This window comes from Pelodiscus sinensis, chromosome 5 (genome assembly GCF_049634645.1).
Source record: "Pelodiscus sinensis isolate JC-2024 chromosome 5, ASM4963464v1, whole genome shotgun sequence".
Classification (NCBI taxonomy): domain Eukaryota; kingdom Metazoa; phylum Chordata; order Testudines; family Trionychidae; genus Pelodiscus; species Pelodiscus sinensis.
In genome coordinates, this window is record NC_134715.1 from 46,406,427 (window position 1) to 46,432,391 (window position 25,965).

The 25,965-nt window shown below is 39.2% G+C and overlaps 1 long non-coding RNA gene across 2 annotated transcripts in view; it reads left to right on the forward strand.

Moving 5' to 3' along the window:
* Nucleotides 1–852: 852 nt before the first annotated feature.
* LOC106732103 (uncharacterized) overlaps nt 853–25,965 on the forward strand; it is a 39,107-nt gene continuing 13,994 nt past the window's right edge. For both annotated transcript variants that reach the window (XR_012904137.1, XR_012904136.1), the window contains exon 1: nt 853–1,242. This is a non-coding gene — a long non-coding RNA (uncharacterized LOC106732103). The remainder of the gene's footprint in view (nt 1,243–25,965) is intronic.

Genomic DNA, 25,965 nt, shown 5'->3' on the forward strand with positions numbered 1-25,965 from the left:
AGAACCCTTGCGCAAGATGTTCTTGCGCAAGAAGCCCCAAGTGTAGACATAGCCTATATGTTCTCACAGAGAACTTCATTATAAATGAAGTGTTATCTTGAGGATGCATATGCAGAATATTATAGGTTTAAAATGGTCATCTTGAGGATGCACATGCAGGTTTAAAGTGTCATCTTGAGAATGCACATGCAGAATATTATAGGAACTTTTTTTTTGCTTTTAAAAAAATGACTTGACCCTGAGCAATCTGAACCTGTCATTTCAGAACATGCAAGCATCATATAGGTCTCATGCTGTTAATACATCACACATGATGCTTAGTTGTGCATTTATACAAGTAAAAAAAGTATGGATTCATAGCAATATAGAAATCATTGGGAATATGTGTGTGGTTTTTATTATATTCTTTGAATTATTTTGAGTGTTCTAAGCTCAAACCTTTCAAAAGCATGCAGCAGACTGATTTTATGGTGAAAGAAAACACATCAATAATAGGAGCTGAACCCAGAGGCATGGTAAATGAAATTACTTGCTTGGTAAAGTTTGGTTGAAGAAAAACCTATAAAATATATTTTTGTGACTTTGCTTAGTATTTAAAGCATTTTGTAATAGCCTTTGGTGAATAAAATTGGAGGATGCAAAGGAAAAAAAATGACAGCTTGTGAAGGGATGTTCACCCAGCGCTTGCCCTGTAAGGGTTAAGGCAGATTGAGAAGGAAGCCAATGAACTCCCACAGGCCACAGCTGAGAGGACTTAGGTAGCTAAGCAATTCCCTGATTACAGGAGGGAGCCCAGCTGGGCAGATATGAACTGATTAGAAATTGGCAGCAGAAAGGGGCTGCTTAGGAAACCTGAAATTCCTAAGAGACGAGCATAGCATTTGTAGGCTGCAGGGATAGCTAGCTTGCAGCTTTTCCTTGTGTGGAGGCTGGCAAGCTCAGAGGAAGAAGGGTAACAGAGGGCAGGGAAAGGCAGTAAGGTTTAAAAGGGAACAGGCCTTGACCGCTGATTAGAGAGTCTGTGACCTAGAGTAGAAGGCAAGAAGGAGATTCCCCTGCTAGTTGTTGACGGAATGGGAGGGTTCCCCAGGATTACTAAAGATAACTCCAGAAAGAGAAAATATGTATAGTGACTTGGCTGGAAGGCTGAGTCCTGAAGAGGCAAGCAGCTTATGGACTGAGGGATGGGCTGCAGACCCTGAGAGAAACAAAGAGGACATAGGAGGAGGCCCCAGCATAGTGGTGAGCACCCCTTCATATACCTATCAGCTCTTTCAATATAGAGTTCCTATAGCAATGCATGTGGTGGCTATAGTGATATAGGTTATCTACCTAACTAAGATTCCCATGCATATATTTGTAAAATGTTCAGGTTTTTTTTTAAAGTTCATCTTTTTTGGTGGGAAGAGAAGTTGTCTCTCTTGTTCAATTTTTTTTTTTTTACTTGTCCCTCAAGTGCCCTGAATCATAAAGTCACTGCAAGCAGAGGCATTTGCAGTGGCTCTTAAAGCATGACAGTGACTTCTTCAGTCAGCAAGAGCTGGGATTGTCATCAGCATGACTTGTTTCCTGCCTGAGGGATTGATACTCTCCTCAACACTCCTAGAATTTGAATGTGAATCCCCATTTAGGCATGACATTGTTCTAGCTCTAATCCACAAGTATGGCTAACAAACATTCACTTTATTCAATAACCCACATGGCAAAATCATATATTTAACCATCACCTACTTTTTATAAGACAAGTTCACTAATAGAGACTAAAATAGAAGTGGTCCATTAACATGCACTTCAATGTAAGTGGAGTTAGTTGCTTAATTACCATTAGCGCTATTGGGGTTCTGTAAATTCCCTCATAGCAAGTGGAAAAAATATTAACAAGACACTCATAGAGGTTCTCAGCTGGTATTTGAATAGCCTTGATATGCATTTTTGTTGCAATTCAGTGACTCCTTCCTGGGTATTGTGCTACACAATAAATTGAGACACGCTTCAGAGAGTAACATTGTATAGAGTTGTGCAGATAATTAATTGCTCAGTTTGCAAAAAATAAAAAAAATCTTGCTTTATTTAATAATCAACCACATATGTGTAACTCTTCCTGTTGGCTAGCCCAGTGTGAAGTTTTTCAACATAGGGGAAGCCTTGTGACTTCTTATGCCACTGTGGGAGGCTAGGCTGGAGGCTGCTTGGTGTGCTCTGTGTTGTGTATGTGTGAGTGCACCTCAGACCAGACCCATTCAGACAAATCACCAAGGAACAGGCTTTATTCCAAGTCTAGGTTCTCCCTTTGTGTCACTTAAACTCCTCTCAGGGTGCTCTATAGACCTTTCTGGTCTTACCTGTAAAAAACATAGAACAGGAAAACAGTTCAGCAGCCCCCTTTCTCAGCATGTAGCCTGTGTGCTGCTTCTAGCACAGTCCTTGCTGAGACCCTGTTGGGGGCAGAGGGCACATCGTGGCAGGAACGAGGAAGTTCTCCCAACATGCCGCAGTTTGTAGTCTGCAACTTGTAGTTCCCAGGGCTGCTGCTGAAACACACTGGACCTTAGGCTGCACCTGGACCACTTCTCCCAAAGTGGAATACAAACTGGAAACAATGCATTTTGTTTGAAGAAAACATTTTGTTTGAGATTTTTTTTTGGTTTAGTTTCTTTTTAATAAAATGCCCACAAAGGAAATCTGGAAATGCCATTCACATTATTGAAGGAGAGGGGGCAGCAGGGATAGTGCCCTGTTATTCTGTTGGAGAAATCTCCTGTGATATCGGAAAGTGGGTTCATATCCCCTCTATGCCTGATTGGAGCATGGAGTTGAATTGGGGCCTTTCGAATTGCAATCAAATGTCCCAACCTCTGACATACAGGGTATTTGGGATGGTGTTGTGTCTCATTACAGCTGTTCCACATTGAATTAATACTTAATATTTATTGGGTTGGGGAGGGGGAGAGGAGAGAGAGACTATATCCTGGTAGTTAGGGCAGTCATTGGGGATTGAGAGATTCAGTCCCTGATTTAATGAAAAATTAATTAGCTTATATGAAGTGGAACAGCTTCAATGAAGAAATAAACACATCACTGAAAAATCCATGAGCCATTGTTCAAGGTACTCACTCACCTGTACAGTGACAGATCCAAGTTCAAGTCCCTAATTTGCATTAGGTAGAATGGGTACTTCAGTCTGTCTTGATCCTAGGTGAGTACTGTAACCCTGAGATGATTGGACACTCTTCTTCTCCTGGGTTTGGCAAATTTTTCAATAATTTTGGTTGATCCTCAACTTCACCTTTTGGCAAATAAACTATTAGTAACTTTTCTTTATGAATACTATCAACTTATCCACCAGGAAAATAGAACTATGAAATTGTGATCTCTCTCAACTTTTATAACATTTCCAGCATTTCTATTTTGCCCAATGAATGGGCCAAAGAAATAATGACAGTCTTCCTTGCATAAGTCTAATAATTCTTTTTTGTATAAGGCAATAATATATCAGCTATTGTACTCTTTCATTTTATGAATTCTATTACAATTTTGGAGCCTTGGTTTTTCTAATGGGTTTTTGTCTTTATCTGTCGTGGTACTTTGACTGGGAAATAAACCCAATGGGGCTTTACATACAAATCTTCATTAATATGGTTAAACTAAAGTTATTCTGCTGAATGTGAGTGTCATGCAGCACTAATTACGGTACTGTCAGCCGATGGTCAGGGCTGTGTGTGTGTGTGTGTGTGTGTGTGTGTGTGTGTGTGTGTGTGTGTGTGTGTGTGTTACACCTGAGTCTTCAACTGTTGGGACACAAGGTCCTGTCACAGCGGGCAGCCTAGGGAGGCTGACGGGTGCCCCGAGAAGTTTAACATCCGTGTCTCTGACCGCTAGGACCAGGTCCCTTCATGGTGGGCAGCCAACAGTCTGACAGACGCCCCATAGTTTACAGGGAGAGCTTATTACACCTCAGATTTTGAGTGCTAGGATTCATGATCCCTTCACAGCAGGCAGCCTGGAAGGCTGAGAGATGCCCCACGGATCTGTCCTCTGGAAACGATACTATCCAAATGCCTAGCTCTGCCTGCATCTGTCCCTTATAACTGGCTGGAGTTTTTTTAAATTGTACTTGGTTCTGTTATAGCAACTGAAGGAGTCAGGTTAAAGCTTAAACAGTTACAGGTTTATTAAAGAAGCTTATAAATCATATGGTTACAATGGCTATTGCTGTATTTCTTAACTGCTAGCAAATATAGATTTTAAAAATGGTTACAAAGAAAATAAAGATAGATAATAGAAATAATGGTACCAAGTGACAGCTTAATCTTTAAAGAGCTCTAAATCGATGTGTACACTTAAGAAAAAGGACACATCCAGGTACAATTTTTACCCCATTCTATGCCTCTCGACTCCAGTGTATCAGGCCAGGGTTGGTCCCTCAATTCCCAGGAAAGAGGAATACAAGGTGGGCGTCCCTGTGGAACCTCGGGAGGCCAATCACCTAACCCGACCAGCAGATAGATGGTAGATTAATGCTCAGAGTAAGTGTGCTGCTGGACCCATCTTTATACCCATAGGGGCCCATATCCTCTTTCTTATCTATGGTGCCAAATTGTGTTGGTCCGTCTTTGTGACGCCAGTTTTTACAAGGGAGTTTCAACTTAATTTACGCTTGTAAGAGAGATAACTAAATTGTGAGTACTGGACATTCTTTATGGGGCAGGAGATTCCTCCCCCCGTGGACGAGTGTGTTCGTATCAATATAGGTGCCAGCCAAGGCAGTTCTCGCAGCCTTGAGGTCAACAATTGGTGTATCTCTGTTTACAGCCATCCAGGGTCACAGCAACCAGCATATCTGGGCTTTGACAGAAGCCAGCATATCTGGGCCTTCTGTCAAGGCATCAAAGACTATGCTGATTTTACTGCTCTGTGTGCCCTGTAAGCTTCCAGGCAAGCAAAGATGGATGTTACGGCGGGGGGAAGGGGGGGGGAATGGGAAGGGGCTCCTGTCTGGCTACAGGTACTCAATAGAATTATTTCCATTTTTTTTTCATTAGAAAAGAGAAAACTTGCAATGAGCAGGAATCTTCACCTCTAAACTTGAACAGGTTTTCTGGGGGAAAAAAATTGTCCAACACATTGATATATATTTCTGCTGTGTAATGTATTGTAGATCAGTTAGCATGGTATTTGTGTATATTGTGTGTGTATAGATATATAATCAATAATTATGCTATTCTATGTGGTGGCTGAAAGAAATCTGATCAACTTTCCCAAAGGATTTTAAGATGTGTGTGTGAGGGCAAATCTATTACCTCCATTTGATAGAGAAAATGTGGTGCACTTCTGCATGTTAGAAAATTGCATTTAAATTAATGTTTTAAAATGTGGCATACTAATATTTTGCTATAATGGGTCCAATAAGGTTAGTTGCAAGACAAGACACACAGGTGTAAGAGCACATCTGTCTTTGAAAAAAATGGAATATTTTGTCCCCCACAACTGTATTTTTAATGAGTGGACACTTTTGACAGGAGGGAAGGGGAATCCTACCTTCAAAGCCCTTCTTAAATAGCTAGGCTGTGTGCTGGTATGACATCTTCCTTGAAACACGGTGTCAAAGAGGGCATGGAGCCACTCTTGGGCTATTCTGTAGTCATTGTTGCAGTCATGGAATTCCAGGGGCCTTTATGGGCCCATGGAGAGTTTGCAGGATTTGCAAAGACTATGATCCTCTGAGTCAGATCAAGTTTTGCGTGTGTGTGCATGTGTGAGAGAGATACAGTCCTTTAAAGTGGTCTAGAATGATTGATCCCAAAACTGTGCTTGAAGCATCCATCAATTTCATTTTTTCCAGTCAGCTGGAAAAATCAACTGTATTCTATTTCCTTGAATAAGTCCAGTGAATTGACAGAATTCATGGCCCACTAACTGCTAAGGGACCTGCTTTTCTTGTACCAAAAAGTAGCTTGAGAATCTTAGGGAGACCATTTTTTTTTCTCTAGAGCAAATACTCAGGATTAATACACCTATGCTCCTGTCTACATATTTTGCTGAAATAAAAATGTAAATATGATTGAGAGTCTTGGCAACCATGTATATATTCTGAAAACATGGCACCTACAGAAGTTTGTTGATTAAGGTTTTATGTAAGGATGAGTAGTGGTCTGATTATGTTACATTGGATTAAGTGAACATTGACTGCAGGTACAAGTGTAAACAATCTGCTGTCATTTGAAGAGGTTATTTATGACTTTCATGACTGCTTAGAGACATTAGATCAAGGACTTTGACTCACCTTTTAATGCTCTCAGAACATTCTGAGAGGAGAATATGGAGGTGGTTTTCACTTAGTACATACATTTGGATAGCCTATGATTTACCTCTGCAATGAGATGTGTTTTAAGGGCTGTTATTGGAAGAATTTGTACAATATAAATGACAACATAATTGCAGAAGTGACAGAGTAAGTATTTTAACTATCATAGAGCACAAATACAGTTCTCTCTTAAATTCTGTGACTCGTTCAAAGAGTTAAGGGAAAGCTTATTGATTTCTGTAGGATTTTTCTGAGGTGAGCTATCAGAACATAGAATGTGGGTTACCAGTATAATGCCTTGTAAAGTTATTTAACATTTCTGAATTTTACAGATGATCGTAGTATGTATTCATCAAATTTGTAGGAATACTTATCAGATAATAGGTTAGGCACAATACAGTTGAATACATTCAATTTCTATTCCATGGGAAATTCCAATGTTTTGTCACTTACCTGTAATCAGAACAAATTGTATAAATATCAACATTTTGTAGAATGAAAAGTTCTGAATTTTTATTTGGAAAAGTTTAAATGTATTATGATATATTTAAACCACCGGTGAACTAAATGAAAAAAAAATCTTTCAGAAATGCATCTGAAACATTTTCAGGTTGCATTGATGATGATCTCCAGCTCTGAATTGACACTGTGCTTAATGAGAATTGCCGTTCAAGGTCATGCCTCCATTCTCCCCTTAGAATATTTGTGAATTATGCGTAATGCAATACTCATGTATATTGAACCAAACTTGGCACTTTTATGTTTCAGAACCTTTCCTCCTTGTTCCCCTCTGGCTTTAAACATATTTTTTTTCTATAAATGAAAATTGTCCATGTGAACACACAGTTCAAGTGTGTGCTCTACAGAAATGTGTATAAGAAACTGTTCTTCATTCATAACTAAATCTATTCTTTTTGTGCTGGCCAATGCAAAGTATGTTAAAATTAGTATCATTGTGCTTGGCAAAATAGTTTATAAAAACCTGTATGTGCATTAGAAGTGTATCATACCAGTCTGGATGGAATCTTCCTTTCTCTGTTTCACTTCATCCCCATATGGAGTGACAAGGTGTTCAGTCAACAAAACAACAGAGATAAGTGTGGTCATAATACCCTGTACCCTCATGGTAGCTTTTGAAAGGAGCCCCAGGATGTGCATGTGTGAGGATTAGCTAGAAAATATAATGTTATAATAACCATTTGGTACAACCTGTCACTCCTGTGTGCATTAAGTCTGGAGTGATTTGCCATGTAGAACATCGTTACAATCACTTCTTCAGCACTGCATTTATCAAGATGGGTAGTAATCTCCCTACTGAAATTTCCTTTCTTCTTAGGTTCAGAAGGGAGTGATGTGAGTGCTTCCTCTTCTGGTGTATACAGTTGAGCACGAAGGGGCCTGTTGCTCTCAGTAAAAGCAAAGAAAATCCTGGCTTTGTGGAAAGGCACAACCAAAGCTGAAGTTAGTACATTGGTCAATGCCTCTGCTGACAAACCAGAGAGAAACATAGGAAGGAGAATTAGTCAGGCAACAAAATCAGAAGAAAATATAAACAAAGACTGAAAATAATATAAGGCTGCCTGAGGCAACAATTACCTTCCTTTTTAAAAAAGTTTGTGTGGCGGGGGATAGAATAGTGAGACAAATGGTTAATATAATTATGAAGCAAGGCTTAAAAGCTTGTCAAGGCTTTAAATTTATTTTTCTTTGAAGTCTTATTTTTCAGTGAATATAAAACTTCAGTAAATACAATGAGCAGAGTATTATTCCTCCTTTTATATACGTTACATTTGGTAAAAATATTAATAAAATAAAATGATGGAAAGAATAAGATGAAAAGGATGGGATAAGGTATGCAAGAAAACAGTAAGAACGTCAAGAAAAAGGAGAAACAATTCCAAGGAGACGAAGCTTAGGAGTGAAGTTTTAGCGTAACCAGTTTAATTTTGTTTCAAAATAGTTAAGGCGAGTTTAATGAGGACTCGTCTCTTTAGTTTAAATGAAAATAAAGAGACCATTGCAGAGTGTGGAATAAAGACCACTCTTCCCCACTTTCACCCCAAAAAAGCTGCCTACTTCACAAGACCACCATGATTCATCTTGGATTTGCTGTATCTCTCTTAAAAGGCCAACATAGATTGAAGGAGAATATACCGTTTAAAATTGGTTGGAAAATGGGATGGCTAGGTGAACACTTAAACCCCACTAATTAATTAATGTCTTGTTAACATCTTAATTCTGTATTTGATAAAGGTTTAGGTCTCTAGAAATACTCTTTCAGGCCTTGATCTTTCAATCAGTCACTAGGTCTATTGATGGAAGCTGTCCTTTTATTTGGATCTAGTTGAAGGATTGGGGCCTTAAAATCTAAACATAAAACACTTGTTCATGCTGCTTTCTTTTTAAGAATATCTTAAGAAGTGGGCTGTGCCCTCGAAAGCCCATGATATCATCTACATGTCTTGTTAGTCTATAAAGTACTACCAAACCATTTGTTTTTTTCTATAACAGACTAAGGGTATGTCTACACTACCACCCTAGTTCGAACTAGGGTGGTAGTGTAGACATACCCTAACTCAGCTATCCCCTGAAGCTTTGGGTTCAACAACACTATTCGTGTGATTAAGTATGTGATTTAAACCACTAGGTTTTAAAATGAAGCAGTACCAAGCTTAAACATACTTTAGAAAGATGCCAAATTTTCTTCTAAGTATAATAAAGACTAAGCAGAGCAACACTGAGATCTGAAAACGAGGCAAGCTTTCCTGCCCTTTCACTTCTATTCAGGGAACAATTGGCATATTTATTCTCTTCATAGCATGCAACAGATCACAAGTTAAGGTGTCATAATGTGATGTTGCCTACCTTGTCACACTGAAAAATGCATGCTTAAAAAAAATGAATTCATTATGAAGTCTCTCAATATAATTAGAAAAAATAAAACTGCTGAAATGAGGACGGGGAAATTCTCACTTCACAGATTTTTTTCCTTTGAAAAAGAGAAATTGATATTCTGACACAATGTTTGGATTTGAGTTATAAGCACAGTAGAAATTCCCATCCTGGAGTTCGTTCTTAAATCAGTAATAGGAACATTATTTCTTGCTATATATCTCAAAAATTGGTGTCTTTAATTATTTGACAACTAATATGAAAAACTACATCTAGGCATTTTATTATTGCTATTCCAAATAGTATTTGGGAGAGACTAAGGGGGGAAAAAACATATGCTGACATGCAAAAAGTAGCAAATCTCTTACTAGGAGGAAAGGTTATTAGGGTTGCCAGATGATTTTAACAAAAATACCAGACACTATTGACATTATATCACAAACGACATTACATCTTATTTAGAAAATACCGGTCATTTATATTTTCTCCATTTGTTTCCTGAACAGAAACTGACTTTACTTACTGACTAGGTTTGGGAAGGGCAAAATGGCAATATACTTCTGTCTGAACATGATAATATCTTAAGGGTGGAGAAGTAACACCTTAACTTAAACCTTTTGGATCTATAGCCTAAAAGATATTGCTTTTCATATCCCATTTTGAAGCTTATTTAATTATTATTTGTACAGCTGACCATGAATGGCGCCATTTTCAATCTACTTTAATTTATTAAAACTCTCTTCCACTTCCTTTCCAGTATCTTTCCTGATCCTTTTTTCCCCTTTAATCCATTTTCTTTTTATAGATATTGTTGCCCATTCACCCAAACCCACCCCGAGTTCAGGTGGGGAGTCGTCCCTTGTCTACAGTCCTCCCCAAAGAGACTTTCCAATTTCTATAGATATAATGATGTGTTTAGACCTGCTTACTTGCTAGGTGCCAGGAAGGAGGCTCAGGCCCTCCCTCTCTCCGAGCCTCGAACTAGGGCCCTAAGGTATGGACACTTGTCCCTAGCCAGTGGAGTGGGCTGAGAACCCTAAACCCTCCACTCACGGGGTCCACGGCTCTGCCCTGGGCCACTTCTTCCTGGTCAGAGTCCTGTTCCCCAGCGTGGGGATAAGCTTACCACCGGTCTCCTCCTCAGGAGGGGGGTGGGGAAAGCCACTCTTGCTCTCCGCTGATCACCCTTTTCGGGGGGGTGGAAGGACACTCTCGCTCCCAGCCGCTCTCCCCCGTGTACTCCTGCTCCCGGCCCTTTTGAAAGGGCCGCAGCTGGGCATCTCCAGCCGGCCCTGCCCCCGCGCACACCGCCCCGCCCTTTGGGAATCCCCAGACGACATCACCAGTGACGTCATCAGGACACATCGGCACGGGCCGCCGGTCCATGGCTGCGGCAGCCTCAGATGCGGTCGGTGTGGCCCCGGGGTTCTTTGCTGCCACCTGGTGCCCCCCCTGTCTGCTGTGCCCCCTACCCGGTGTCTGTCTTAGTGCGGGGCAGCACAGCTGAGCTGTCTTCCCCGTCACAAATATCTATATTCCATCTTCCCTTTATAGAATCATAGATTAATAGAACTGGAAGGGACCTTGAGTGGTCAACAAGTCCAGTCCCCTGCCCTCATCGGTGGACCAAGCACCATCTAGATAATCCCTCCGTTGATGGATATTCCATAGTCTCCATAGGCAACTTATTCCAGTGCTAAACCATCCTGACTAGGGATGTGAAGGATTAGTCGACTATCTGATAAGCAATTGCTCCCCCTGCTTCCTGCCTCTGTCAGAAAAAGGAAGTGGGAGCGGGGGATGAGGTACTTCAAATCAGCAGCACTGCATGCAGCCTGGGACCAGAACAGCTATTGTTCACATGCTGATTGATTTCCTATAGCACCCCCTTCATCTTAATCTAGCCCCTATTGCCACAGCCAGCCTCAATTTTTCCTCTGAATTTGTACACACACTTTTCCATGCAGTCAGGTGCATGTGCAGATTACAGTACAAGCTTTGCTTTCCAACCTTCGTGGGGAATGGTGGTTGCCAGTTAATCAAATGTGCTGGTTACTCAAGCTTTACATCAATGGTTCATGAATTTTTCACTGTATGCTAGCCATAGTTGTAGGATGGGTTAGCTAATATCTAATAATAGAATTATATGCAGATTCATGACATGAACAAACTTTACTGCTGCAAGTTTACTGCTGCAAGTTTACAATTTGACTTATGGTATTCAAGCACCAAAAATGTTGAAAAATTATGTTGGATGGCTACTGGAATTTTTTCAGTTAACTGAAGGAGGAATTGTATTGCCATCTAAGACAGATGCCGGTTAACTACATTTTCTGAATATTTAAGTGCTGAATAACACAGCTAGTACTGCAAATAGTTACCCTTACTGAATATTTAAACAATTGGTGCAACCTTATGCACCAATTTTGTCCTAGGCAATGTTCTATATTGAGACTCTCAGGTTGCTTGCAATATTGTAAATTCCGTAGTGTAGACAAAATTCTGCAACCCTATTTATATTGATAATTTAGCATCCTGTGTTTTGTGCCTGCAGTGTGAATTAATTTATTATGAACTGGTGTGATCATGCTAAAAAAATATGAATACTTTGTGAATGCAATTTCTAGGGAAACCAAAAAACAGAGAACTATATTCCAGTGCTTTCAGGGATAATTTAAATAGTAGTTTTCAATTTTTGTTATTTTCAGTTATATTTAAGACATTAGAGAGTCAAAAAAACCCCTGCTTTGTTCCTGAAGTGCAGAATAAGTAATCTCATAAACTGAACTCTGAAAGATGTTGAATCATTCAGCCCTTGGCTCCAGTGCATCACTTTTGGTGTTTTCTAGAGAGGAATGGAACAATGCAGAATGACTAACACTAGAATTTGACTAGTAAATAAATATATTATATGCCATCAGTGTTGTTTTTTCTCTTTCAAGGTGCAAAGCATGTCAAACTCTGATATTAAATTACTTTGGCAGAAAATAGACTTAAGAATCTATTTTAATTTGTGAAGTGTAGTGAACCCCTAAATCAGTGGTTCCCTAACTTTTTGGCATCACACCCCCTTTTGATTTTTTGAGAGATCCTTATGCCACCCACCTCTTCTTTACAATCATCCAACCCCCCTTTTGACAAAAAATTCAATTTTTAATTTAAAATAAAAAATAAACACACAAACTGGGTTTAAAAATTATTTAAAATTAAAAATATGCACAAATAGTTTTTCTTGGCACAAAAATTTAATAAAAATGTAATCGAACATAAGAAATAGCAGAAACAAATTGAATTTAATGTGAAGGATGCTACTGCATTTTCTTTGCATTTGGAAATCCTAGGTTTGAAAGATGAAAGTGCGTAACGTAATTAGTTTTCAACATCCAATTGATTTCTTTGTTTTCTTTTTAATATAACTAAACTTGAAAACCTTTTTTCAGAGGTACGTTGATGAAAATGGAAGAATAATATGTAGTACTTCTTCTCCAACTTTTGACTACATTGGGAAATAGTTTATCCAAAATATCTCCAAGCTTATGTTTTAGAAATTCTTTCACACTTGAATCATATTTTATTTCAAGTGCTTGTTCTTGCAATACTTCTGGCAATTAATTGACATCAACGTTGAATGGATTGCGTACTAATTTATGAATGGGGTTGCCAGAAAAGTTGTCTGGAAAATAGTGGATGAATTCGTCAGCAAGGCAGTCCAGATGAAACACAATTTTGTTCTTCACATCCTTTTGACAAACTTCCTGGAAACCCTCATTTTCAGTGAGTGACGAAAATGTTGGAAAAGACAAAAAGTTGGGCATCTCAGCTTGTGTTCTATGTTTCGACAGCTGGATTATTTTCTGTAAATGCTTTGATGGCATCATGGTGTGCTATAATGTTTGCAGTGTTGTTTCCTTGCAGCTTCAAATTGAGGTTGTTCAAAGATTCAAAAATGTCCACGAGGTATGCCAGTGAAAGTTGAAATGTTTGGTCCATAAATGCATGATATAACTCTTCCTCCTGTTGCTTGAGGAAGATTTCCACTTTGTCTTTCAGTTCCAACAATCTCGAAAGCATGTTACCTTTGGAAAGCCATCGTACTTCTGTATGAAACAAAAGAGTTTTATAATCGCTCCCAAATCCAAGCAAAGAGCATCAAAAAGTCTCATATTTAAAACACTGTTCTTCACAAAATTGACAACTTTGATGGCCAAATTCAATGAGTCACATAGGTCATCTGGAAGGGTTTCAGCAGCCAACGCTTGTCTGTATATGATGTAGTGAGTTGTGGTTACAGCTAGATTTTTTTTCTTTCTCCAATGCCACAGATCTAGAACAAGAGCCAAGCATTGATGGAGCACTGTCTCTGCATATACCAACGAGTTTTCCCCATGAAAGTCTATTTTCTTCAAAAAAGGCAAAAAATGTTTTCATAATATCAGAAGCCTTTGCGATGTGGTCATCATTCCTTTGAAAAAAGCATTTCTTCTTTCACAGTTCCATTGTTAATTAATAGAACGTAGACAAGCAACTGACAGCATTGTGCTACATCAGTGGTATTGTTGCACTGAATTGCGAAAAAAGGAGACGCCAACACTGCCTCCACAACTTTAAGATCTTTCGCCAACTCATCGATGCAATGGTTCACAGAATTGTCAGAGTGAATTTTTTTTGCTTTCGACACTAAGTACAGTATCAGCTGCTTTCAACAAGCAAGGCTTCACAAGAGTTTCTCTGATTATGTGCGCTTTCTTGGCTTTAGCGATGAGCAATGACAGTCCATAAGATGCTTCTACCACTTTGGCTGACGCTTCATGAAAATCTCCAGTAGTGTCCAGCTTCATGCTCTTCAAATTCTGAAGTTTAGCAGCAAAAAACTCTTTTGGTTTCTCTGTCAAAGCGCTGTGGTTCTTCAAGTGTCGCTAAAGAGGACTAGGTCTCAAGGTGTCATTGCTAAGAACTGTGTGCCAGGCTTCATTTTTAAGTAAAATATGTCCAGCACAAATGTTTCAACATTGTATTCATGGGAGGAGCGGGGAACGTGTTTTGGGTCAGGGGTCACTGACCCACAGAAAAATAAGTTAAGGAACACACAAGTGAGATGCAAAAAAAAACCTACTGATGTGGCCCCAACTGAGACACCTCCTTCCCCTGGCACTCCAGCCCCATGGGGAAGGGTAGGTAGGACTGAGGCTCTAGGCATCCAGCTAGATTAATTCTTCCAGTGTTCAAGGGTTAGTGGAATTTGTGGACCCTCTCTAGACTCTGAGGTGGGGCCAAAAGTGAGGGATCCAGAGTGCGGGACAGGGCTGCCAGTCAGTGAGATAGGTATGGGGTGCAGAATTTACGTGGAAAATAGGATTCAAGAGCAAGTTGGGGGTAGGTGTCTGGCGAGGGGGTCAGGAGCAGGGTTCTGGGGGGGCTCTGAGCAGAGGATGGGGGCAAATGGGGCCTTGGGTAGGGTACTCATGGGAGTCGGGGCAGGTACTCATGGGGTTTTTGAGTGTAAAGAGCAAAGTTCTTTATCAGGCTTAATAGTTGCTACCACTCACGTACTCAAATCTAATCCTGATTTCAGAATAAATGCTGCAGTGATTCTATTCATGAGAGGCTTTGACAAGTGCTGTATTGTGAACTGTTGCTCTCAGATTTAGGATATAACTTTAAATTTACCTAACAGGTTCTACTTGGTTGGAAAGAGTTCTCAAGAGCCCACAATTTATATATATTCCACAGTTTTATTCTGTGGAAATAATTTAAATTTTATTTTATTTATTTATAAGCATTTGTAAATTCTGATTTTCTGGAGGATTTGGGGGAAAATAGTGATATGGAAGAATGGGTGAGAAACTTGAAGGTCAGTTTCTAAATACAGTCAGTTTCATCATAATGTGCAGAGTTATTCATCTACTGCCATGGATCAATGCTAGGTGTCTGCATTTTGATTATTCTCTTATATTGGCAAATTACCTGTCATGCTATAAGTAACATAAGAAGAAACAGGATTTGATGTGATAATTTTATAATGATGAATGAAAGGGCAATCTGAAGAACCTGCATGTATCAAACATATGGGTTTGCAAATCATGGAAGAGAAAATAGAAAATTAAATCTAGGGTCTTCATAGTACTTTAAGCCAAACGTATCCTCTCATAAATTCATAATGTAAGAGGTTATTTGTAATGTATAAGAGTGTTTCTAAAAATAATAGCACATTTTCTGCAAAGAAAATCCCAATAACATTGTTGAAATATTAATCAACACATTATACTTTATTACCTTGACAGTGCTTACCTAGGCAGCCTGTATATTAATAGTGCAGATAATGTTTTCTAAATGTCTTTCCATGACATTTTAAATTAATTTGCAAAACAGTTTTTGTTGCAGTTAATCAAAGATGAAATAAAATGTTTTAATTGATTACTTGGTCTGGCAATAACAATGCAAGCAAAGAGTCTGCCATAGAACACATCTATCAAAATCAAATATTGGTCAAAAACATAATGTAAAATATAAAATAGATTGTCAACTAGCTGCTATTCTGAAAATAAAATGGACCTTAAAATGTCTTCAAAATGGAAGCCAAAATTAAACTGCATAATTTTCTGCATGGGTGGCACAGTCCAATCTGGTATTATGAATCATTACACTAATCTTGAAATAGATGTGTATTGAATTTTATAAAGTTTTTTTGCAGCCTTATTTTAAAGGTTCCTTGCTTGCTGTACCCCTTTTCACCAACAACCTTGTCTTGTATCACAAGTTTTAGGCTACAGCTACTCTGCCATTTTTTTGGAAGAAGATATGCAAATTGCACTCACATTTGCATATCTCTAATTCTTTTTGCGGAAGAGATCTTGCTGATATTTGGCCCCATCTAGATGTCAGGAAAAATACCCTCTGTTGCAAGGCCCCTTATTCTTTGTAAATGAGAGGAATTTACTAGTTGTATTAGGTTGTCTTCAATGTTAAATCTCGTTTTATGAACTGCTTGTGTTTCTGAACTATCTAGATTTATTTGTACAAGTCTTTTTTTCAACTTGACCCAGATTAGTATCAATTGCAAATGTCATTAATATGCTATTAACTCCCTGTTCCAGGATACTGGTATAGATTTTAAATAAGACTAGAACTGGCACTGACTGATCCTCCAAGAAATCCACCAGATGCTTTTGCCCAGCTTACTATTTATTATTTTTCTTTGTCTACAATCTTTTAGCTAGTTTCAGTCCACATTCACATAACACATGCACCTATCCCAGCCAATTTGGAAGCAGCTGTGGGCCTCATTAGCCAGAGGGCTATATAAGGCAGCCAGATGAGACGTGAAAGGGGAGGAGCCAGGGTGTAGTGGAGTGTGCTTCCCAGCCAGAAAGAGAGGCTGGCTGAGTTTGCTGGAAACAAAAGCTCTGTAAACAAAAGGTGCTGAGAAATTGGCACTGACGATAAAAGGCATGGGTGGACTGTACCCAGAAAGGGTCTCTGGTTGACTTGCCACCCAAGAAGGGGACCCAAGGCATGGGGCCTGGACAAGAACCTTTTCATAACAACATTTTGTAAACTGTCCTAATTCACTCTGGTAATAGCCCCTACATTTTCAGAATATCTGCAATATACTGTACGTTATGTGCAATCAGAGCATGCTAACCCCATTTCAACTGCTTTCTTGTTACAGTTTTAAGTACATTGATTCTTTATTTACAAATTGCACATGCAAACTGTGACTTTTTTTATTTTACATGAACCACTTTTTCATGTAAGTTGACTGAGATAATACTGAGTGCTCATAGGTCTTCAATTCATGTACTACACCTTTGATTATCAGGTAACCATTAGCATAATGATTGCAATGGAATATGAAAAGAGTTTAAAATATAATACTTAGCAGAACATTCCTTTCTGAAAGCATTGTGCAAAAATTAAGTAATCACCAGACCATATTTAAGGGGAAAAAAGTAAATACTGGTCTCATTTAAAACATGGGGAAACTGAGGTTTAGTTAGTAATAACTGATGAACCTAAAGCCACAGAGTGAATCATTTCTAAAGCTGGGTTGCTCTCCATACTGGCTCATAACCCACATTTTTCTATTTTGCTCATAATTTCCATGTAGAGAAATGGGCAAATAAGCTCCTTGAAATTAATATTTTGCAATCTCCTCTTTCCATTTATGCAGTGCAGATTGGGTAGTAAAAAGGACATATTACCATGAAGAAGAATTGAGGGTAAATTAAAAATCTAATGATCTTGTCCTTTCTTTTTTTAATGGCTCTCCTTTCCTCTCATCCACTGCATAGCTTTCTCTCTCCCATTTACAGTTTCTATGAACTCTGTTTTAAATGGCTGAGAAAACAGACCTTTGACCCTATTCATTTCCTGAGAGATCTGAGATCTGGCAACTTTCTTGGGTCTTCCCCAGATTTGAAGTCCACATTGCCCTTTCAGGGTATCTGAAGGAGGATAGTGTAATGTGCTGGTAGATCAAAAAATATCAGTAAGTATCAGTAAGATCTAAAAATATCAGTAAGTATGCTCTATGCTTCTCAATGTGTATTATTGAGAAGAGTATCTTATGGCAATTACAGCAAAATTGAACTAGCAATGCAGGCTTAACTATCAAAATAAGTGCCAGTAATAACCACATTATTTTTTCAGCACATAGTTACCAATTTTTCTGATATTCTCTGTGCCTATAATGAGGAATACAGCTATGATCTCCAGTATATCTGTGCCCAGAATGACCTTTATAAATGCAACCACTGTACTGCTTATGTTTCAAGATGCTACCAAAGATTTCTCAGTTTCTGTAGGAATATAGTATGCACATTAAATTCAAGAGGGCTGGGAGGTATTAGATGAATGGACAAGTAAAGCAAATGTGGAGCCAATAATGGGTGGAGGATTAAGGCAGGAAAAAGTATCATCCTAGAAAATACCATTAAATGGATTTCTGTCCCTGGCAAAATAATATAATACATATCCAAAAGGTGTAAACAGGCTGACCTAAACTTTCAGATGAATCTCAGCCATGTCTTTGGCAAGTGTAGCTATGCCAGTTTAGCCTCCACAGAGGATCTAGCACAAACTAGTAGGAGTTCGAAATGGCATTAGCTCTATCAATGGAAACACTTCCAAGAGCAGCTACAATGCGTGATTGTAAAGCATAAATCATTCAAGACAAAGCAACTAGTGTTTTTCAGTTTGATTGAACTGTACCACTTCGTTGCTTGGGCTCATATCCTGTAGAGACTTGTTCATGTGTTTAACTTCACACACTGCAAATAATCCCATTGACTTCAGCTGAGTCAATGGGGCTACTGTGTATAAAGTTAGTGACAAGGCCTCTGTCTTGCTTGTTTGTGCGCCAGTGGCTCAAATGTTGATTTGGGAACCTGAATCCCATTGTCATAAATGTTTAAATTCATATAATTTAATCTTGTTATTAATATATTTTCATAACCTGTTAATATAATAACAGGTGGTGAAAATAACATGTATAATAGAGCTACAGGATTTGATACAGTATCATACAATTTTAACTTCAATTAATCTTGGTTTGCATATGGGCAATATCACACAGAGGGGAAACTACATGGAGGGGGCCATAAGTGAAAGCTGATGGGAAAAGAATAAGCCAGTACCAAACTGAACAAAAGGTATGCAAACTTCATGTTCCTGTTCCAAAGCATAAAAGTACTACATATTGGACCTCGCTGGTCCAGTATCTTCAGGACCTGACCGGTGCCAGATGAGGGAATTTGCTGGACCAGCAGAGGTCCCCTGACACCAGCTGTTCAGCCCGCTACTCTTCCTTTCTGGCAGCTCCTTTGACCCAGAGAGGCTGCCTGCTGGCCAGCCCGAGCCCTGGCTTTACTGCACACTGGGTTGCACATGACCTTGACCCACACTGCTTGTGGTAGGCTTCCCCAGCCCCATCCAGGTTTCCCCTCTTGGGCTGCTGCAGCCACATCCCTGCCCCACTGCTGGGTGGCACATGGCCCTGGCAACGTTGCTTTTACGAGGCTGCCATAACTTCTGCCTGGCTTCCCCTCCCCGTTCAGAGCGCAACCCCAGCCTGGCTGATGCCGCCCACGATGACTTGGCTCCAGCCAGGCTTCCCCTCCTGGGCTGCCATAGTCTTGGACTTGCTGCTAGACAGCAGGTGGCCCTGATAGTGCTCTGCCACCTCCCAGGCTGCCCGAGCACTGCTGATGTCCTGGCTGCTGATATCCTGTCCACTGCTACCAGACTCGCCAGGCTCCCAGTTGCTGGCCCTCCTGCTCTAGGATGCTTTCATCCAGAATATCTGTGGTCATGCTGGACCATGGATGTTGCCAGATGAGGGAGTCCCAGTTAAAGGAAGTGCAAGCTGTAGTGTATTTTAAACAAAAAACATCAAGGATTTTTTTAACCTTGGTAAAACAATGCATTTTCCTTAGTTTCATTCTTGAAAATGACTGAATTGATGGAAATGATTGAAAAAAAAAAATCAGCCTGAGGCAAACATCCCAAGCACTGATGATTTCAGGCCAAATGGTTCAAGTTTGGCAATGTTATATGCAACTAAAAACATGGCCTTAAACAGGAATTGTTGGGCAGCATTAAGAATAGGCAGTACTATCAGATTCACCTATAGATTAATAGCTTCTTTATTTCATTGCTTAATGCATTCTGGGATATAGGACATATGAATGAAATGTATCAAGATAAAGCTGCAATGGTATTTTTCTAAACAGATGATTAGAAGTTCAATAAAAAGCATCAGACACATTTAAATAAGCCTCTGATTCAAATTACTACTTTACAGATGAAAGTATATGAATGGGAGAACTTAGAATATTTTTAATTTTCCTTTCATGGAATTCACAATTGCATAGGATTATATAAAGGTAGAAGGGAGACCAGCACAATTGAGGTAATGGATTTCAGGAAGATTACCTCAGAGAACTTGTGGTAAGGTCCCATGGGAAGCAAGACTGAAGGGAAAAACAACTGAGGAGAGTTGGAAGTATTTCAAAGGGACGTTGTTAAGGGCCCAAAAGCAAACAATTCCGCTGTGTAGGAAAGATAGAAAATATGGCAAAAGACCAGCTTGGCTTAACAAGGAGATCTTGCATGATCTCAAAATAAAAAAGGAGTCATATAAAAAATGGAAACTAGGACAAATAACAAAGGATGAATATAGGCAAGCAACACGGGAATGCAGGGGCAAGATTAGAAAGGCAAAGGCACAAAATGAGATCAAACTAGCTACAGGCATAAAGGGAAACAAGAAGACCTTTTATAAATACATTAAAAGGAAGAGGAAGACCAAGGACAGGGTAGGCCCACTGCTTAGTGAGGAGGGAGAAGCAGTAACAGGGAACTTGGAAATGGCGGAGATGCTCAATGACTTCTTTGTTTCGGTCTTCACCGAGAAGTCTGGAGGTGTGCCTAACGTAGTGAATACAAGCAGAGAGAGGGTAAGTTTAGAAGATAGGATACACAAAGAACAAGTTAAAAATCACTTAGGAAAGTTAGATGTCAGCAAGTCACCAGGTCCTGATGAAATGCATCCCAGGATACTCAAGGAGATGATAGAGGAGGTATCTGAGCCTTTAGCTATGATCTTTGAAAAATCATGGCAGACGGGAGATTCCAGAAGACTGGAAAAGGGCAAATATTGTGCCCATCTATAAAAAGGGGAATAAGAACAACCCAGGAAACTACAGACTGGTCAGTTTAACGTCTGTCCCAGGGAAGATAATGGAGCAGGTAATTAAGGAAATCGTATGCAAACACTTGGAAGGTAATAAAGTGATAGGGAATAGCCAGCATGGGTTTGTGAAGAACAAGTCATGCCAAACTAATCTGATAGCTTTCTTTGATAAGATAACGAGCCTTGTGGATAAGGGAGAAGCGGTGGATGTCATATACCTAGACTTTAGTAAGGCATTTGATACGGTCTCGCATGATATTCTTATTGATAAACTAGGCAAATATAACTTAGATAGGGCCACGATAAGGTGGGTGCATAATTGGCTGGATAACCGTAGTCAGAGAGTGGTTGTTAATGGTTCTAAATCCTGCTGGAAAGGGATAACAAGTGGAGTTCATCAAGGGTCTGTTTTGGGACCCGTACTGTTCAATATCTTCATCAATGATGTAGATATTGGGATAGAGAGTACGCTTATTAAGTTTGCAGATGATACCAAACTGGGTGGGGTTGTGACTTCTTTGGAGGATAGGGACATAATTCAAAATGACCTTAGCAAGTTAGAGAAATGGTCAGAGGTAAACAGGATGAGGTTTAATAAAGAGAAATGCAAAGTGCTCCACTTAGGAAGGAACAATCAGTTCCATACATACAAGATGGGAAGCGACTGTCTAGGAAGGAGCATGGCGGAAAGGGATCTAGGGGTCATAGTGGACCACAAGTTGAATATGAGTCAACAGTGTGATGCTGTTGCAAAAAAACCAAATATGGTTCTAGGTTGTATCAACAGGTGTGTTGTAAGCAAAACTCGTGAAGTCATTCTGCCGCTCTACTCTGCACTAGTTAGGCCTCAGCTGGAGTACTGTGTCCAGTTCTGGGCGCCACATTTCAAGAAAAATGTGGAGAAATTGGAAAGGGTACAGAGAAGAGCTCCAAGAATGATTAAAGGTTTAGAGAACATGACCTATGAAGCCAGGCTTCATGAACTGGGCTTGTTTAGTTTGGAAAAAAGAAGATTAAGGGGGGACATGATAGCGGTTTTCAAATATCTAAAAGGGTGTCACAAGGAGGAAGGAGGAAATTTGTTCCTCTTGGTTTCTGAGGACAGGACAAGGAGTAATGGGCTTACAGTGCAGCAGGGGAGGTTTAGATTGGACATTAGGAAAAAATTCCTGTCAGGGTGGTCAAATATTGGAATAAATTGCCAAGGGAGGTGGTGGAATCTCCCTCTCTGGAGATATTTAAGAACAGGTTGGATAGACATCTGTCAGGGATGGTGTAGACGGAGCTTGGTCCTGCCTTGAGGGAGGGGGCTGGACTCGATGACCTCTTGAGGTCCCTTCCAGTCCTATTATTCTATGATTCTATGATTCTATATATAATACTGAGTGTCACATCTCCTCTACCCACAATTTTGAAAACAATGAAAAAACTAACATATGCCATGTACTTTATTGACAATATGAAAGGTTTTTTCAGTTTAAAATTACTATACTTTTGCTCAATACTATGCAGTAATGCGGATGATTTTTATTGTTTATAGAAAAACATCTTTACAATTATAATTGGTAGCTCAAACAAAATTGAATTTTCCTCAAGGGAAGTTCGGATTCTGAAATGTATAGTCCCTGTTTAAAAAAAAAGATCCTTATCAAACTAGATTGTGAATACACTGTCAATAAATAAGCTTATGGACTGGCTAAATCAAATCATGTAAACATAAAAGAACCATCAGATGCAGAAATTAAGACATGGAGAAAATCATTGAAATAACTTTAAAATAACTACTTTCAAAAGTACAGCTGACTGTATAGTGCAATGTATAGCTTATAAAATATGTAATACTGTAGCATCTGTTTCTTTGCTTTGTTTAATTTTTTTCATTTTTCAGACAGTTATTTCATGTATTTTATTTGATAAGGCAGGTCTACACACAGGACGAGTGAGGGAGCAGGGTAGAATGTTGGGCTTACTAAAGAGGATTTTTACATGGCAGTTCCTTAGCTGAAAGAAATACTACAAAAATTGTGCCATTCCTTAAGGAAAGCGTATAAAACATTTACTTGTCCTCTCTTCTGCAGTGTGGTGGTTTTCTTTACAGTGGGGCACTTTAATTTTTTAAAAAAGTGTTGCTTTCCTAGGCACCTTAAAGTAACCCACAAGTGGTTGGAACTTTTCGTTATTCAGCAACTGTGTTGCTTTAATTATATTAATGTGCCCTGAAGTTCAAAAATCACTTAGTGAAATATGCAGCAAAATTGGTTTCTATGGATTCTGCCTTATTGCAATCACTGTTTTTGCAGAATTGTTGTCATGGCCAACAGCAAGTCAAATCCATGTTGCAATTCCCATGTGTAGTCAGTTAACAGTAAAATTAGGCATTATGAATACACTTTGTGTCAATCTTGCATACCCTTATGCTTGATCCTGCTGGAAAAAATGCTGAAGTTTGTTCAAATTTCTGTGGGTTCCAGCATTCTTTCCAAGCTATGACAGCTTAGTCTTATTAACACTATAACTTTGCTTCTGGATGAAGGATTCCCAGTTACACTGAATTCATAGGTGAATGCACAGCCATTAACATGGGAAAGTGATTTATACATACATAATGGAATAGGAGGCCTAATCCGAACTACCTAGTTCGTGCCGCGTGTAGCCGCGGGAACGGAGTCCGAACTAGCGGACATTTAAAAATGGCGGCGCCCAGCAATATGCAAATGAAGCCCGGGAAATTCAAATCCCGGGCTTCATTTACAACTCCGGTTGCCTACATTAACCACCCTAGTTCGAACTAGGGTGGTAGTGTAGAAATACCCTTGGAGAATAAGCTTTCGTGGGCAAAGACCCACTTTGTCAGATGCATGTAGTGGAAATTTCCAGAGGCAGGTATAAATATGCAGGCAAGAATCAGGCTAGAGATGATAAGGTAAATTCAATCAGGGAGGATGACGCCCACTTCTAGCAACTGATCTGGAGGTGTGAATACCAAGAGAGAAGAAACTGCTTTTGTAGTTAGCTAGCCATTCACAGTCTTTGTTTAATCCTGAGCTGATGGTGTCAAATTTGCAGATGAACTTGAGTAGTTATAGATAAATTAGTCCCCATCATTTTGTTTGTACTGTTGGGATTATTTTTCCAATGTGCATTACTTTGCATTTATCGACATTAAAATTAATTCATTTGGCATTGTTGCCTAGTCCTCTATTTTTGTGAGATCCTTTTGAAGCTCTTCACAGTTGCTTTGCTCTTAATTATCTTGAGCAATTTAATATCATCTGCAAATTTTGCCACCTCACTGTTTATACTTTTCTCCAGAAATTGGTCCCAGTACACACCCTACTTAACTCTCTTGATTCTGAAAACTTACCATTTATTTCTACCCTTTGTTTCCTTTCTTTTATCCAGTTGTCAGTCGATAAGAGGACCTTACCTCTTATCCCATGACAATTTACTTAAGAGGCTACGGTGAGAGACCTTGTCAAAGGCATTCTGGAAATCCAAATGCACTATAACCACTGGATCCTCCTTGTCCACATGCTTTTTGACCCCCTCAAAGAACTCTAGTAGATTAGTAAGGCATGATTTCCCTTTACAGAAGCCATGTTGACTTTTCCCCCAACAAATTTTGTTCATCTATGTGTCTGACAATCATATTGTATTCTTTATTATAGTTTCAACTAATTTGCCTGTACTGACATTAGACTTACTGGTGTAATTGCCAGGATCCTCTTTAGAGCGCCTTTAAAATAATGACATCGCATTAGCTATCTTCCGGTCATTAGGTACAGAAGATTTAAAGGATAGGTTACAAACCACAATTCATAGTTCTGCAATTTCACACTTGAGTTCTCTCAAAACTCCTGTGTGAATGCCATCTGGTCCCAGTGACTAGTTACCTGTAAATTTATCAATTTATTTCAAAACCTCCTCTGACATCTCAATCTAGAACAATTCCTCAGATTTGTCACCTAAAAAGAAAGGCTTAGGTTTGGGAATCTCCTGAACATCATTAGATGTGAAGACCAAAGCAAAGAATTTAATTTCTCTGCAATTACAGGGCGTCCCTGCTATGAGTCACCCCTGTATATATCTGTTACAAAGTTGTTGACACTCATAGGAACTAGTGCATTATAAATCCGCCCATTCCCCACTCTGAAGTAGCGCAAAAAAACCCATCCCAATTTGTGCAAATGGAAGTCAGACACAGAAAAAAAAAACCATTTTCAAGTTTTCTCTGTAAACCAAGTTTTTTGGAATGTATCTTGGACTTATAGCAAGGACGGCCTGTACCCTATTATCTTTGAGTGTTACTTTTGCATCTCGACCATCCAGTGGCCCACTGGTTGTTTAGCAGGCTTCCTGCTTCTGATGTACTTAAAAAAATTGCTGTTACATTTTGAGTTTTTGGCCAGATGGTCTTCAGACTCCTCTTTGGCTTTCCTTATTATATGTTTACATTTAATTTGACAGTTTATGCTCCTTTTCATTCTCCACACTAGGATTTAACCTATACTTTTGAAATGCCTTTTTATCTCACTAATGATTATCAAATTATTGAATGAATTATTTCAATTGACAAGATATTTTTCCAAATTTTCAATTGACAAAATATACTGAAACTTCTACTTTGTCTTCCTGACTTGTGAAATCATTTTAAGTGTTAATTTTCCCCCCAGAACAAGAAAGCGGTTTCTCACTTAGCACTAACTCCAAAACAGTTTCATAACACTGCCTCATTCTGTGCCCTGGATAGATGATGCTCACTTAATGAACAACTATTGAATATTACGTTTTCTCGTCATGGTTCAATTTGTTGTTCCTTATCTTACTTCCTGAACACTCTTCAAACATTGCTCTGAAGCCAGATTTAGATGTGCACTTGAAAGGGTCAAGATCTAGGTTCAAGTCCTTGTTCCAGAGTTTTCAATCAGAATTTTCCATTTCTTGGATAACCACTCAAAACCCTGGGCTACTGAGCATAAGGGGTGTCTCTGCTCTTGGCTTTGTGAGTTAAGCTCTTGATTTCCTATGCTTTTATTTATTATTTTAAGAAGTTAAAAATGTCCCAAATCAAAATGAG